We start from the raw sequence: 11434 nt of genomic DNA on the forward strand, positions 1-11434 counted from the left end.
AGACATGCAACGACAGTAATCAAGAAATGCAACCAAAACTAAAAGTCCCCTTCGATTAGTTCAATACATCTCGAGAAATCCTAAAAAGATATTATCATAGAAATCCTAAAAAGATATTTTCAACTATATTTCCAAAAATCCGTAAGTCAACAAAGAACCTTCCTTGGAACTCTTGAAAAAATTTAGACCTCAGGCGACGAAAAGAATTGGGCCCAAAATTATGATTAAGGGTAAATGAATTACAAAAATAAAAATTTAGTGATGAAGCAAAGACTCGAACTTAAGACCTTTGTATTATTTTTCTAAGACAGTTTTTACCACTACACCACCAATACTTGTTTACATAATAAACGGATAACTAAACTAAATATATAATTTAATAAATATATACAAGCTTATAAAGATTTTTCGAGCCCTTTGAAATTTTGGGTCTCGGCGTCGGCACGGGTTTGCCGGGCCTAGAGCCAGCCCTGAGTCCACAAATTAATCCTAAAAAGATATTATCACATATTTTCAATTATATTTCTGAAAATTCATAAGTCTACAAACTAATAAATTAATTGTAACATCAAAATTCTGTAGGCGGTTGGATACTTTATTATACTATTGCTATGGATTCAAAAATTGGTTGTCAATCGCATATTATCGCCACACATTCAAAAATCGGTAGTTAATTGTAGATTCGTATCAGTTTCATAGACTGATCATATTGTAGCGCAAATTTGATCTGTATCAGTTCAGTTTATAATGGTATGACATCGATACGACACTTGGTATCTATAGGTAAAACTATTTTTACTTTAATCAATTACCAACCATACGCTTTAGTTAAAGAGGGTTAATTGGTTAAACCAATCTTTTAATAACCATTAAATTGTGTAATTAAAATTTGTGTAATACGTTTAAATGTGAATACTAGTTTATTGTTGATAACCTATTTAATGTATAAAAATTAGCTTAAACTAAATTAAATATTACTTTTATCGAATGGAGTAAATGGTTCATGAGGAATTTAATCAAAGCGTCTTCTTTGTTCTTTTGCTTAACTTTTTTTTTTTTGTTTACCTTATTGCCTAGATATTTTATACTGAAAATTATTATTTAATGTTAATATATATAATAAATGTTACATAACATTTAGGGGCGGACCTACCTCTTGACAAGGGGTAACCCCATTACCTCTATTTCTTGTAATGTTGTCTCTATAAAGTTTTTCTAGATTCGTCACTGATAACATTGCAACTATAGTATTATACATTTTATCTTGTTATAAAATACATATCTTCTCAGATTAGCATTATAAGTATATATTATTTTACATAAATAATAATTAAACCTATGTGTTATACATATTTGTTTGTATCCTATTTCATATTGAGGTAAAAACCCATCTCATTCGTATTGTTTGTATTGTTCTTAATTAAGTAATATTAACGTTTGAAAGTAATTATAATTATGTAGATACATGACATGATTGTCTCAATATAATATTGAGTTATAAGAACTTTGGGTATGGTGGGGCGGGGGTTGGGTTTGGGTTGGGGTTGGGGTATTAGTTAACACGTGGCTTGGGGGGCAGACATGGGCTAACCCACATTCAACACGGTATGGTGGGGCGGGGGTTTGGGGCGTGGGTTTGGTGGGCTTCACTGGACTGACCCGCTGGGCTATTTGAATATTATTTAAAACAACAAATTTAATTTTTTTTAATATTTTTAAATAAAGAAAATTACAAAAAAATTCCTAACTTTTATATTTGTTTTTTATCTCTTATCTCATCGTCAAGACTAGTTATAACTCGTCACCCTGTAGGTGATCAATGGGCTGGGACAGAAATTTCAAATCATCCCGTTTTTGTTTCTGGGCATCTCTAACGGCATCTCTAGCTTCTTTGCTCCTTCGTATTTCGGCCCTTTGTTGTTGGAATACGTTGAATGTATCCAACTTGCATGAAATGTCATCCAACTGGTCGCTGTATATTCCCCTACGCGGGCCCGAACTCCCAGCTGAAGGCGATGCCGTACCAGATCTTGATTTTTGAGCACGCCTTCTTGCGGCATTTCTTCCATACTCAGGCCGGTTTGGGCTTGGCGAATCATCCAAAAGGTCCTCAAACTCTTGATCTCGTGCATCAGATTGTGCTTGGGACGAGGCCCTTGACCTTTTGGAAGACGAGTTACTTTCACTACCAATGGGGATATTCGCCCAGTTTGGATGGAACTTACAAATCTCTCAACAATGCATGAAACGGAAGTTGGTCCCCACATTTGATTTGAATGTGACCACTGCATTTGTCACAATGTCGGCTTCGGTTTCACCACTTTTTGAGTTTTGCTTTGCTTTATTTAAAATAGCATTATATTTTGTAAGTTGGGTGCTTATCTCGCTCCACTTCGAGGATAAGCTATCGTTTTCACGATAAGCCTCCCTTCCCATTTCTTCATGGAATACTCTACTAACCGCTTTCCACAGGGCGGTTCGATGTTGAGAATTTCCTATTTTAATAAAAACAAAATTTAATATATTACAAAGTTATATAAAAAATAACCATTAATAAAAAAAAAGTTTAAGAATACCTAAAGTTGGATGTTGAGATTGTTGATACCAAGCCCTCGCCAATGCAACTTCTTCAGCAACGACCCATTTTTGTTGTTTTCATTTGGCGGTTTCAAGTGCTTTATCCGCCTCGTTTTTTTCTTATGACTTCTCTTTTTGATGGGTTTCGATGCGGAAGGAGCATCGATGGGTGGTTGAGTTTCAGGGACGGTTTCGGTTTGTGAAAGGTCGATGGAGGTTGGTGAAAGGTTGATGGGCGATTGTGTAAACGGGGTAGGTATCGAATCATCGGTGTGTGGGAAGTTAGTAAACACACGATTCCCGATATACGATACATAACTCGCTTCAACGGGCATAGAAGAGTGTATGAAAAATGGACGAGGCATTGGACGATTGGGTGGTGGGCTAGGATTACTTTCTTGGAATGCATACGGGTTGTTCGGGTCATAAGGACGGTTATAAGGATGCAATTTTTCGTTTTGTAGAAGGAGAATTGAAGATGATTATAGAAGATGTGGTTGAATGTGGTAAAAAAGGAAGAAAAATGTGAGTTTTATAGTGAAAAATTAATTTTTTTTAACATAGCCGTTGGCCAACGACTATTTTGTTTTGGCCATACACAGCCTGCCATGTTAGCTCGCTTCCCCCACCCCACGCCCGACTTGAAACCCAAGCCCCAAGGGCCACACCCCAACCCAAGCCCACCTGGGGTGGTGCCTTGGGCATTTTCCCCCAACCTACGCTCCAACCCAAGCCCCATACCCAATAGCCTAAGATTGGAGGTAATTAAAAAAGTGGACTTCAAATGAGGTAATAAATTGAGGAGGAAATTGTCATTTTGGTCCTTGTGGTTTGGGCACTTTTGCCATTTTAGTCCAAATCTCAAACTTTTTAATTCTGGGTCCCTATGGTTTCACTTTTATTGCCATTTTAGTCCAAAATTCAAAAACTCTCATTTTTTACTGTTACCACCTGTCTATTTTGTCTTTTTGTGCAGGGGTATTTTTGTCCAACTGCTTTAAATTTAACATTTTCTTAATTAAAAAACTAAAAGTAAATAAATTATTAATTCATTTAAATACCCTTATTAATATTCATATCCCCATTTACATTACCTTCTCCATCACACATAACAAATATAGTCTTCTACATCACCATCCAGCCGCCATCACCACCAACCGCCACAACTCAACCACCAACACTAGCCACCATCATCTCTCTCACCCCCTCTCTATACGTTTTGCCCACCACCATCAGACCCCTCCACCACCAGACCTCTCCACGACCAGACACCGCCACCAGCTTCACCACCACAATCAGACACCACCCCTACCCACCAACCCTTGCCACCACCGCCATTACCATCCCTACCCACCAACCCCCGCCGCCGCCACCACCACCACCGACTCTGGGGTTTCGTGATAACGACCTAGAGACGAAAGGACGGGGATGACGGTTGTTCGGGCCATGAAGAAAACAGCAATGGTGCTTCGGAGACCTAGTCACCGCCTCCGACGATAGTGGCTAGGGTTCCGGTCAGATTTCGGTAAGGCGTTTCAAGTTGATTGTTCTTCTTTTGTCCAGATCGGGAGTGACAAGTGTCAGATTTAGCGGTGGATTTGAAACTTGCGGCTAGGATTCCGGTCAAAGAGATGGATTTGAATAGAGATGGATCTGAAACTTGTGGTGGCATGTAGTGATGTCTGGGGTGAGAAAGAAAGAAGAAGAGGGGTGGTGTTGCTGGGGTGAGAAAGAAAGAAGAAACAGATGCAGATGTTGGGATGGTGATGATGATGACTATATATAATCAAATTGAGTTTTGAGGATTTTCTATTATATATATATATATATATATATATATATATATATATATATATATATTAATGTTTAAAATGATAAAAATACCCCTGAACAAAAGGACAAAACAGGGTGTTTAATTTAGAGATTCTGGTCAAATTTCACTTTTGGATTAAAATGACAATAAAAGTAAAACCACATGGACTCAAATTTAAAAAGTTTGAGATTTGGACTAAAATAGTAAAAATGCCCAAACCATAGAGACCAAAATGAGAGTTTACTCTAAATTGAAATTGATAAAGATAGAAAAACTGTGTGTAAAATCACGCTGTGTTCCAGAGATCTACTTAACAGGGGGAGGGGAGGGGAGGGGAGGGAAAATGGTGTTCCAGAGATCCACTTAACAGGGGGAGGGGAGGGAAAATGGGGTTTTTTTTTGCCTGAAAATAGTCTTTCCAATTTAGAAAGACATGGAGGGGAGGGGAGGGGAGGGAAGGGGAGGGATTTTTAACTCGGGAACACACCGTCAGTGTACGTATAACACAGGCTTTGGTGGTTGTGAAGTTTTTGACTCAAATCTCAATATGTTGTTTTTTAGTTTGTATTATTTTTTTCTTTTTCATTTCCTATCACTCTAGGCTTCTTAAGATCTGAAGAACAATCCTAAACACAGACAGATAAACCCCAAAATGTTGACATCGTCGTCTCCTTCCTCCTGACTCCTCCACCACCACCACAACCTAACTCATAACTCTTCTTCCATACACGACACAGGCTATGAGGAGGGTTTGTATTTTTTTTTTTGCTACAGTAAAGGTAACCTTTAATCACCCAGCTGATAAAACAACCGTCCAAAACCACCAATAACACCATTCAATAACTGTTTATAGGATATGCACACAAGTCTTTTAGATATATGTTTTTTTTGTGTTATGTATTTATAGGTGAGTGTTCGAGCAAAAATTTTGATGTAATGTTTTTGGAGTCAGGTGTTGGTGGGGATTATTGAACTCAATAATAGTGATGCATAGTAACTGCATTTGATAAGTACTCGAAAGTGCATATAAAATTCAAGGGAAATTACATCATTGGAGTACCATGAACCTGCGATGCTCTCTTAATCTTCTCGAAAGCAGGCCGTTTCAACGTTTTTAAAGGCCGTAAGCGAACAATAAAGTCGGAGCCTTTTGAATTGGTATAAAGAAAACATCGATTCTGAGAGTTGTTACCTAGGTTTTATGTGAGTTGCACTCATATAATTTAGCCCATATAATTGGTATAAAGAAAACATCGGGGCCTTGGTCGACATTACATTTCACGAGGTAAATAAAGGTAGGCGTCGACGATGACAGTCCAATTTTAGGCCAAACCTACATTTTATTTGAAAAAATCAAATTCGTTAAAATTAAACGAGTGAAAGGTGTATATTGTCTATAGTATTACAGATATTGATGTGACGATGTGAATAGTGAAGCTGTGATGGCCTACGGTTTACCAATATATATATAATAGGAATTTAAAATCCATATATAAGATTAAGAGGTAAATGCCATTTTAGGCTTGGTGGTTTGGGTCATTTTGCCAGTTTAGTCAAAAGGTTTCATTTTTCTTATGTGGGTCCAAAAAGGTTTCACCGTTGCCATTTTAGTCCACTGGGTTAACTTAATCCATCTTTTCTGTTAACCAGAAGGGCAATTCGGTTATTTTATATGTAATTCTGTTAACTAGAAAGGCAATTCGGCAACATAAAATGACCGAATCGCCCTTCTCATTAACAGAAATAATGGATGAAGTTAATCCAGTTGACTAAAATGGCAACAGTGAAACCTTTTTGGACACACAGGCGAAAAATGAAACTTTGTACAAAACTGACAAAATAGCCCAAACCACAAGCTTTAAAATGGCATTTAACTCTAAAATTAAATTTTTATTTAATTTAGTAAAATTGTGTTATATTGCATAAATATAATAACCATATTCTAAACTTTTACAGAAATTATATAAAGGGCTTTTGTACACCACCACCACCACCACCACCATTAGTATTACTATTATTATTATTATTATTATTATTAAAAACTTTCATAATGATTATTTTGTAGTTTTGTAGAATTAAAATTTCTAACCAAACATATACAGTGTAGGTAGCTTATTTAAAAGAAATAAGAGGTGTATATATATGATGTAATAAAATAAAAAAATAAAAATAAATAAAAAAGAAGAAAGAAAACAGCACAAAATAAAATAGGGGGATCGAACGTTTGAGCTCTTGTTTAGAAGTAAAGGACTTTAACAAGTTGTACTGCTATTCTTTTAACGTTGAATGACATCTTTTTATTAGATAAATAATAATTGCTATAATTTTTTTAAATTGGAGGCCCTAGGCCCAAGCCTAGTATGAATAGCCCATTGGGCCGGTCCTGCTCGAAAGATTTGAGTTTTTTTTAATCAACTAAATCAGAGGGAGGGGCGTGAGCTTGTCCTCATAAACCCCGTTGTCTCTTCGATTACTCGTTGTGTTCATCGACTTACATGCTGCAACCCCAACTCGAGGATGAAAAGCGGTGGAGGTATTGAGAGGTGACCTAAAACCTTTTTTGTTACCTAACCCGACTGTTTACCAGGCTTCGTAGATATGTTTATATTTTAATATAAATAAAAGAGATTACCTAGTTGCAGTTCAGTAAGGGAAGAATCTAGGATACCCATCTTTGCATAATTCCGGGCTAACCTGATGTAACACCTCGAAAATTCACGTCCTATAATGCGTTGACACGTGTCATAAATTGAACGTGTGAAAGAATGTGCTGAAAGGACTAAAATTGACAATCATGGAAAGTATGTGAAAATACGGGTTCTAAATGTCAAATAGTGAGTAAATATATTTCATAATAACCCTACATGAGGTTCATGTCATCAAACGAATAAATCATGGATCATGCGAAGCAAAAGTGAGAGATTACGAACTATAGGGGTTAAATGTGTCAACATGTTTAAGTTATACCTCTGAGTGACCTTTTTGACAAACTCGAAGCTTTGTAATGGTTAATTATGCTCACTAGAATGCACGATATAAATTTCATAAAGTTTCGTAATCGTATGAGAAAGTTATGATCAAATTCGTACGTGAGGGGGTTAAAGCGTAAACATTAAAAGTTAAGACTTTTCGGGTTAACCGGAAGTGTCCAGGGGCTTGGTAAAGTGGGTACAAATCTTGAAGCCCTTATATGGCAAGTTAGAGGGTTCAAATTGCAAGTAATAGGTCAGTTGACCTTTCGGAAAGGCATAAGGGTGAGATGCAACATCAAGAAAACGTTTTTGTCTGAAAATAACACCCACGTGGCCCGCTTCAGTTTCATCACCATCCCACGCGGGCCGCCTGGGACGCCCAGATGCAGAAAAATGTTCTTGTTGCCTATTCAGCCTTCTAAACGTCAATTGTTACCCTCAAACACTTCCAAGAGGCCCCTAAACGACCCCTAAACACTAGAGACACATGTTGGAAGCTTGTGGTCAGTGCTAGACTTACTTGTCAACTTCCTATGGTGGATTAAACCACTATATAAGGCCTTAGTTACAACTATAGAGCTCACACCTTCATCTGCATTTTTGGAGCATCTCTGGAGCACAAGACCTCTCCCAAGTGATCCCTGGTCGTTCATAGGACCCTTGTAAGTTTGCCTAACCCTTCCTAATTGAGTTTTAGCTTAGTTTTAGCTTAAAAGTCAAACCGTCGTAATTAACGGGTGACTTTACGATTTATCACAAATGGTCCAGTGATTAGTCGAATCGAAAGTAGTTATAAGTTGGTATTTATGTGAGTAATAAACCCTTAAGAGGGTTCCCCCTGATCACCACTCTAACTAGGTCAAAAGTCGGGTCAAACTTATATTTAAAAAGTCAACAGGAAGCCTAAAATGCCATTTATGCATAATTAACATTATAGATCATATACAACCTGTTGAATCATTGTTATAACTTGGTAATAAGTGTAAGAACATGTCTAAACATGTTCAACCTGACGATTTCCTGTTTAGACCCGGTTCGGAACCGAAAGTCACATAGTTTGACTTACACTTTGACTTTCAGTTCTTACCCGTTTAGGCATGTTTTGGAAATGCCTCAGAGCTTTAATTGGACTAGGTTACATGTTAGTACTACCCTCTGTGATTATACACCTTGGTGCATTAGTTATCCAATTAATATGCATGTTTCCGTTAATTGCCCATATGTTGACCATTATGCCCTTATTGCCTTAAAACGTGATTTTTGGAAATGTAAAAGAGTAGAAACTTTAATTACTGATATATAAACGTGTACGCAAAGTTTGACATAAGTTTGAATTGTAGATTAAGAGTTATGCTCATCATCGCAAAATGAATGCTTTATGTTAATAAAATGGCGTAATTAGCGTATAGCCTACTTAAACATACTTTTTGATATCAAATCTCTACCCACTAATGTAATATATTATTTTGGGAATTTTAAAGATTTTTAATTAATTTTAGGCTGAGCATAACTCATAGTCGTATGCTTAATCCGGTACTTGTCGGTTTTGCCCTTACGGGCCATAAAATGAGTTTTACATATCTAAACAACTCCAAACCTTTTGCTACTCATCACACATGATAAATAAATTATTTTAATCCTTCTGGAATAATAAAAAATATCAGCTTTAAGTATCGGACCCGGAAATGGCTTCCAATCGCCTTATTAAGTGTTTTAACGCATAGTATGTACTAAAACCATTTTAAACATACAAGGGTTGATACCTACTGATGTTTGAGGCAAGTTATAATATTTTAACAGTAAGCAAAAGTTGATAAACTCAGACTTCAGTTTTGAGCTTTTCGACTTATGTGAAATTACCAAAATACCCATACGGGGCATAGTTTGTGTTTAAATTCATTTCGGGCATAATGAAAGACATCTCACTGATGTCACAACATATTTGAGGCATAATTAACTTAGGAAACCTGTATATGGCTCTCACGAATACCCGTCACGCTTATTACGCGTACGGTTCGGTTTGTGTAACAAGTTTACATAAATTAGCCGGAACGGGTCAAACCTTAATGGTTTTGTCTCAAAATCCAGAATGTGTATGGAATACCCATAGTAAACAAGTCTCTGAACTTGTCAAGTTTAAATCAAATTCTATCCGGCCTTCGCCTAATCGTGCGTCTGAACCGTATATTTCTTTAAGACTAACCGGTCTAAGCTTAGGCTTAATTAAAGACCCGTTAGCATTCTAATTGGTTATTTATACCATCATTCCAGACTAGAGCCTTCCGGTAAATTGTACCTACGCTTACTTAAGTGAATACGGCTGAGTTATTATTCTTGCTATTTAAGACAGGAGCTAGCTCAGGTAAATACTCTTAACTTATTTTCCCTATACGGGCTTGGGATACGGTATAATGATACCACTTGGTCGGGTATTGAATATTTAATCGGATTGTGATTAAATTATTGAGGTAACCCGGTTTGATCTGTATTGTTTGAAATAAAAGCCTTTAGGGGTTAATGACCATGTCCCAGATATCCTTGACATCATTGTATTATAAAATGGCCACGTCTTAAGCACGGGGTGTAGGCATACACCTGACAGTTGTTTAAGTAATAACGGTATCTCACTCTCTTGTGGGCCTATACTTGTGGCGTGTCTGTTAATCTTGACTCGGTTTCTATATCGGTCCCTGAACGTACAACGAACATGTAAATCTGTATACAAGATTATAAATATGATTGTCTCAAGTTATAAAAGATAAATTTTACCTCTGTGCATTTTAATCAAAGTGTCAAAATAATTTGTGCCTGGTGCATCTAAATCAATTTTCCTAAACACTTTTCAAATGAGTCAGTTGAGTGTATTTACCAGTGAAAACTGACGTATTTTCAAAAGTCTAAGTGACAGGTACAATTACGTAATAGGCTGGAAGCTGCTCAGGACGTTAATAAGGAATCTTGCAAGTTCTAGGCGTCTAAAGTCCGTAGAACAATGTTTATATTTTAAGATCCGCATGTGGATCCTCTACTTTCCGTTGTAATACTTGGATATTACTTTTATTCGGATTGTAATATATATATCTTTTGCTTCCGCTGTGCATTTAAATATTGTGTGGTTTGACTATACTGTTGCCAACTACGTCATGGTAATCCCCCACCGGGCCCACCAGTGATACACGTGGAAATTCGGGGTGTGACAGGTTGGTATCAGAGCCAACACTGAGTGAATTAAACACTAGCCCTTGTGTTTAATCTCAGTTACGCAATTGCACATTCTTGAGTCTAGACAAGAACATAGGACGAATTCCAATTAGTTTCATTACTTCCTTGTTATTTTTCTGATTAGCCCTTGCACGAGCAAGTCATGTTCTTAAGAAGTCCCGTTTAGGGCAACCATATACTTGTTTGGAATTTTTAAAGGAACGAATATGTTTAAAATATCATTCCTATATTATATAAGATCTACCATTATAATAAGATGGCAAAATCTAAAAAGGACAAGACCTAGCTCATGTGTCATTGTAAGGCAGGGCCAAGATGGTAGTTCCATAATTAGATTCAGATCCTCGTTAACATTCCAATTAAGGATTGTTCTACGTTAATTATTAAAAAGAATCTAAAGAGTAAAACCTAGCCTAAATGTCATTATAGACATGGCCAAGATGGTAGAACCTATCTAAGAGATTCAAAATTTTGTTAAATATCTGAAAGCATATTAACATGCTCGACAAAGTGTGATACGATAAAAATCGCATAAGTCATTTTCTTAAAAGGGTTGTTCTAAATCCCCTTATCTATGTAATCATCCCTTATGGATGAAGTGCCCACGGGCTATGACTAACGTCCTCCGAGACTAAAGACAGTGGTAGCTTATGACTCCCTGTCAAGAAAAGGTATTGAACTTTGATTCGAACCTTAAATGCCTCGATTCTCCGAAATCATGGCTTGTAAATTAAACTTGTCTACGTGACTAGGCCTTTTGTGCTATTATTAACTTATAATTTAGGATTATGATAAAGATCGTGAACAATTTTATCTTTAACAAATTAACTAAAATGTGTATTAAAAGCAT

Source organism: Helianthus annuus, chromosome 4, assembly GCF_002127325.2.
Source record: "Helianthus annuus cultivar XRQ/B chromosome 4, HanXRQr2.0-SUNRISE, whole genome shotgun sequence".
Taxonomy (NCBI): Eukaryota; Viridiplantae; Streptophyta; class Magnoliopsida; order Asterales; family Asteraceae; genus Helianthus; species Helianthus annuus.